At 34.9% G+C, this 6324-nt stretch overlaps 1 long non-coding RNA gene across 1 annotated transcript; it reads left to right on the top strand.

Annotated features, from left to right (window-relative positions):
* The first annotated feature begins 1006 nt into the window (after window positions 1-1006).
* LOC138913518 (uncharacterized) lies at window positions 1007-1945 on the top strand. Its single transcript, XR_011419288.1, has 3 exons — window positions 1007-1085; window positions 1304-1379; window positions 1823-1945. It is a non-coding gene; the product is annotated as an uncharacterized lncRNA (long non-coding RNA).
* Window positions 1946-6324: the final 4379 nt, after the last annotated feature.

Genomic DNA, 6324 nt, shown 5'->3' on the forward strand with positions numbered 1-6324 from the left:
ATCGTAAAAACTCGAAATAAATCCGTTGAAAAATCATAATGGTTACAAACTTAAAGTTTACATCCTACCGAATAACCACTTTTTTGGTTGACAGAGTCCAAATTTAAGATTTATCATAGGCGGCGACATGTAAACAAAAATGAGTGGTGACGACAGCCGGGTCAAAAAAAAACTAAATTTAAAAGCTAGAAAATTATAAAATAAATTTAAGTTCTGAAAATTCCTTTAAAATATAAAATTGCTTGCGTTACGACTGTGAGTATTTTTAATTAAGTACTATCCATTTGGATAATTCATTCTTATGAAAAAAGTAACCTTAATTTCAACAAGAAAGGAAGCTACCTTCGGCCAGCCGAAGCTTATATACCCTTGTAGATAAAGTAATGCTCACTCGGTGCAGTTCCAGGGATTACAGATTCAGCGTTTCTATTTTAATTTTGTTTATACATAAGTAGTCAAGAATCAAGACGCCTACTTCCTACAAAGTTACAATGAATTTTCTTATATTTGTTTTAATATTTCTATGGGAGCCTTAAGATATAGTGGTCCGATCCGGCTCCCCCCGACATATGTACCACCTGCAATAGAAAGAAGACCTTCGGGAAAGTTTAATCGCGATAGCTTTAAAACTGAGAGACTACACTCATAAAAATTAATTTCTAAATTTTGGAAATCTCGCCATTGAATCGGCCTACTTTTGAAAATAGAAAAAAAATTTCTTGTTATTAGAAAATTGTCCTTTGAATACAGAAAACCTTTCTTGATGGAAAAAATTCAAGAAAGAATTTTTCTTAAAAATAGAAAAATGAAAATCTCATATGTTTGTTTTGCCGTCGCAGCCAAAACATTTTTGTACGTATTTAAGGACAAAATCACCTTTGAATATATGAATGAAATGACCCTAGAATATAGGAAAGTAGCCATTGACTTCCTTCGGCTGCCGAATGTTAACGACAAGAAAAACGAAGGGCCTACTCGGCCCGACTTCTCTGATCCCCCAAGCGTCAGTTGTGAAAAAAATTCGTGAGTGATGGACGTGATTTTCAAGCGGATAAGAGGTGAAGCCTTTTTCCGAATATTCAAAGGTATGTAAATATGTATATAATTTTTTGTATAGCGGGCGTACAATTGTATGTATGTAATTAAAGGATACATTTCAAATCTCTTTACCAAGCGTATACCAATTTAGGTGAATTGTTTTTTAGCTAAGAGCTACGTACATACATACATTTGTACATAAATTTGTGGGTGTACAGTTCTATAATAACTTTATCTTATTACTCGCATTTTATTTATTTTTCAGAGTGAAAATACCTGCAGTTGCATCAGCCAAATAATTTGTTTGTCGAAGCTGTAATTTTGTTTTAAAACCTTCTAAGGTAAGAAAAATATGTTGTATTTGTTTGACATACTTATGTATGCATGTAAATATCTATGCATGTACGCGGCTCACCCGATCTGAAACCCGATTTTCAACCCTTTCATATTCTGCTCCTCTCTCTCGCTCGCTTGACCTACGCGTCGCGACGTTTCTCTCTTCACCTTCTTAAAACTGACACGATCTCCCCTGCTTACATTCGGTCTCCCTTCGCGCAAGGGACTGTATGTAAATATATATGTATGTATGTACGTGTCTCTCCCGTGCCTCTCTCTCTCTCTGAAATTCGATTTTCAACCCTTCATTTTCTACCTGTCTTGCTCCTCTCTCTCGGTCGTCTGTCCAACGTGTTTGTATTTTGGCTATTATTAACATTACATTATTTCAAAAAAGTTGTTTATCTAAAAACAAATCATTGATATCCCAATAACTCTTTTTTTATAGATGAGGAAAGGCGAAGAAAATGGATCACCTTAGGTCATATGAAGTTCAACAGACCTTGGGTAATAATAATGTTTTCTTGAGTCAAAAATGTGTTATTTAAAAATGTTTAAATGTTAAGTTAAATGTTTTAAATGTAAATAAATATAATATGCAAAAGAAAAAACCAAGCTACATTTTATTTTTAGGGTTTCAGTGTTAATATAAAACTTCCTTTCAAGAAATATTATTTCTTAAATCAAGAAATAAAATTTCTTGAAATTTAAAGGAAATTTAAACAAGAAAAAATTTTTCTTGTTTTAAAGGTGCCTTTCTAAAAAACCCTTTCTTGTTTTAAGAAATTTAATTTCTTGAAACAAGAAACAAACCACCTTTGAAACAAGAATCGCCTTTCTTGTTTTAAGAAATATTTTTTCTTGTTTTTATGGTGGCTTTCTAAAAAACCCTTTCTTGTTTTAAGAAATTTAATTTCTTAAAACAAGAAATATTTTTTCTTGTTTTAATGGTGCCTTTCAAAAAAACCATTTCTTGTAACAAAGGTGAGGTCGCCTTTGGCAAAAATTCAAGAAAGAATTTTCTAGATTTTAAGGAAATTCTTCGATTTTTTTTTATGAGTGTAGTTCGCATAGAAACGGTCAGATGGACAGATGGACAGACGGACAGACGGACATGGCTAGATAGACTCGGCTATTGGTGCTGATCAAGAATATATATACTTTATGTGGTCGGAAACGTCTCCTTCACTGCGTTGCAAACATCTGACTGAAATTATAAAACCCTCTACAAGGGTATAAAAATTAAATTCACTTTAATAATTTTCTAGCTTTTAAATATCTGATTTAGCTATTTAGTGACCCGGCTGCCAACACCAATTATTTTTGTTTACATGTCGCCGCCTATGATAAATCTTAAATTTGGACTTTGTCAACCGAAAAAAGTGGAAAAATCCGAACTTTAAAAATCCACCATAAATCCAGTTTTCCAAGGATTTGGGCCATATCCGGCTTGTTTTATTCGGTAGGATGTAAACTTTAAGTTTGTAACCATTATGATTTTTCAACGGATTTATTTCGAATTTTTACGATATATACAGCCGACTTACAGTCGACCAAAAAACACATTTTTCATCTTTGTCAAGTTTCTAAGCTGCCATTACTTATCCAATCATATTGATCTGTATGGCAAAGTTAAGATCTGATCTATTGACTTTAAAATAAAACTAAAACTGGCCCAATCGGGTGGATATCTGCCGAGATATAAGAAGAAATTCGAAAAAAGTCAGAAATTTAACATTTCAAACTTTAAAAAATCTTAAAAAAAAAACTGTGCCATCGAAAAAAAAATTTAGTGCTATTTTCGTGATCTAGGGGTCCAACACTAACAGAATTTGCCATCAATTGCTGGCTAGCTGTAAACTAGTGTGATTTACAGTTACAATGATCAAAGTATTGTTACTTTATACGAGGAATGTAATAATTGACCAAATAAAATATTTGTTTATAAATATCCGTTTCTTTTCAGTTCTTTATCTGTAACTCGTTTTCTTTCTGTACCTGCACATCGCAACACCCAGTAGAGTAGCTAATAAACTTTGTGGTCTCCAATTCCCCGCAGGTGCGTGCCCCGTTCGCAAAAATCCTTCCTGCCAGTGCTAAGACTCGTAATTTGTAATTTGCAAGCACTTCTCCGAAGAACTGCTAAATTGCATTACCCACACACATTCGCTCGGAATGTGGCGTAAATCTTGCGGCTAATGCCTGCATGTCATTTTCCTAAGAACAAGAGGCAGTCCTTTGCGCGGTTGTTTATTTACGCAGTTGTCGACCAAGTTTTTAAGTGCATGTCAATGTTTATTGTGGCAAGCTGTGGTCCAACCTTGGGTGTGTGTGGGCTCTTAAAAGTGTGAAAGAGTAAGTACATTTTGCTACGTGCAACTTACCAGAAAGTTCGCACTTGTTTGTTCCCCGGACAGTTGGGGGAAAGTTTTTCCGAAGGGAAGTCAGGTCGAAAAGCACCCATCAAATTTCTAATTTAGTCATAAATCAATAAATATATATTGTAAAAACAGAAAAAGCTCTTAAAATTAAAAACTATTAAGAATGGAAGCTTATTGTAAAGCATATTAAAGTAGGTATTTAAGTATCTGCTAGGGGTTGACGCAATACTCACGCGAAGCCATACTCACGCATTCAAACACAAAGCTTACATTTTTCATAAGTATAGTATACCCTTTTTACTATCCAAGTAACGGTTATAAAAAGAAGCCCCACCTCAATTTGTGCTGCCACCGACTTATCCTCTGTATCTCTGGCAAACTAATCTCCGTCAAATGCAAATGTATGTTTGCCAAAAAGGTAACTGCTGTTGAATGACTAGCAGTTGAATGCTAGGATATGTGCTCCGAATCCCAAAAACTCCAAAAAAGGCTCTACTTTTGTCGTCATTGTTTAGCCTTTGTTTCTTTACCGTCGGGAGCGGGTTTCCTTGTAATTGTGTTGGGTAAATTGTCCAAAAATTAAAATGCCAACTGGAATTTTCTGACTGGTAAGCAGTTTTTGTGAAATCAATTAACAAATGCACAAATTGGCAAATATTTTTCTTTACCACGGCCTAATAAAATGTTAATAAGGGAACCAAGCAAACAGGAGTCCAAACACGGATATCACAAAAGTTGCCACTTGCCACGAGCAGGATTTCGACCAATGGCTCACCAATAAATATTTACATGCTCATTAAACTTTTCACATTAAAATAATACGGCACCAGAAGGAGCGGATTGGGACCGAGTCCGGACCTCGAACTAAACAGTAAACTACACCCAAATAAACAAGAGCCGCAGGAGTAAGCTTAAAACTTTTTCGATCTCCCTCGCACCACTAAAGTTGGCCAGCTGCCTTTATTCTTAGTCCTGTCCCAGGATGTGTGGGCCCACGCTACAGCTTCGGCTCACGTGCGGTGAATTATAATCGGTGCTCGGCGGCGCACAGTGGTGGCGCCCATAGGCCAAAAATCAAAAAATCGACGGAACCTAAAATGGGCAAAGGGTATGCAACTTTTCTCTTAAATGCCCAAGCTTCGTCGTGGCATACCAGACTTTTCTGGAAAATATCGGTACTTTCTAAAAATCGACCTAAAGTCGTGAGCACGTGTTAAGTTGCAAAGCAAAACTACGCGCATCACTAATTTTTCGCAGCAACATTAAACTTTGAAAGCGTGTATTTCTCATATTTCGTGCCCAAATTAATATTCTGTGATATGGATTTTAAAGTTGAAGGTATTATCTATAAATCGAGATGTGTATAATAATCGTACTTGTTAAATTGTTCTCGTTACATCAATTCGAAATAATACATGTTTTGTGTCTATTTTGTGAACGTCTTTTTTATGTTTAGCTAAGGTTTTAGTGATGATCCCACAAAATTCCACAATTTGTTGGAATGCCAATTTGTTCGTCTGGCTTTCAGGAAATAAGTGTGTTAAAATTGGCTGCAGAAATTTGCAATAAAACTAACACCTTCATAAATTTTTCAAGGGAAAAACTGGCCGAAAAACTAATTTTTTTCGCTTTTTCTTGTTGTGCTGTTGCTTTGTCTTCGTCTTTCGTTATTGTGAATAATTTTCCAACACTAAATATTGAATTTCTAATAGATTATATTTTTTTTTTTATTTCCTTGCTTTTAATTTTGATAGGTGTTTCTTATAAGTGCGTTTTCGCACGTTCTTATGTTTTTGATTTATGATGCAATGAAGATGGAGCCAACGCAGAAAGGCAAAAAAAGCTCATTAAGGATATTGAAGAGAAAGTCATAAAACATGGATATAGTGTTGATTCGCGGGAACTCTCAATGCGAATTGGCTACATATGCAAAAGAATTGTAACGTTTACAACATTGCAACATTATTGCAATGCATGGCATCTGGCCGCGATTTTTGTTTAAAAAAATGTTTGCCTGCGGCGCTTTCCTCGCCCGTACCTTACTACTTTCTCTAAAAACTTATCCAGCTTTCATTCAGGTCATCCGTTCCATTTCCTTTTTTCGAGGAACATGAACACGATACATCCTATAAAAAGGCAAAATAGGTCCATCACTAGAGTAGAAGGTAAAATGCTGTTATCGACTATCTGTCGCCATTTTTATGGCGGGATATTGCAGTATTTTAAAATGTTTACACCCAATTTAAAATACTTCTTTAAGTTTTTCCTCGAAAACCTTTATGTTTACGAAAAAATGATTAATACACAAAAGATCCGTTTTATAAATATCTTCTGTTTTTGTCTAAAACATTTTTTCATTTTCCTTATATTTTCCGAAAAAAAACTGAAAAAAAAACGAAAATTTTACGATTTTTACCGTTATTTTTCAAGATCCCGTTATTTGCGCCAACTTTGGCTATTTTTCCCGTAATCAGGACCTAAAAACACGTCAATATGGAAAGTTGGAAAAAATTGGGGGTAGGAGCTAAACGGAAGTTTATCCATCCGTTTGTATGGTAGCTATAAGATA

Source organism: Drosophila takahashii, chromosome 3R (genome assembly GCF_030179915.1).
Source record: "Drosophila takahashii strain IR98-3 E-12201 chromosome 3R, DtakHiC1v2, whole genome shotgun sequence".
Taxonomy (NCBI): domain Eukaryota; kingdom Metazoa; phylum Arthropoda; class Insecta; order Diptera; family Drosophilidae; genus Drosophila; species Drosophila takahashii.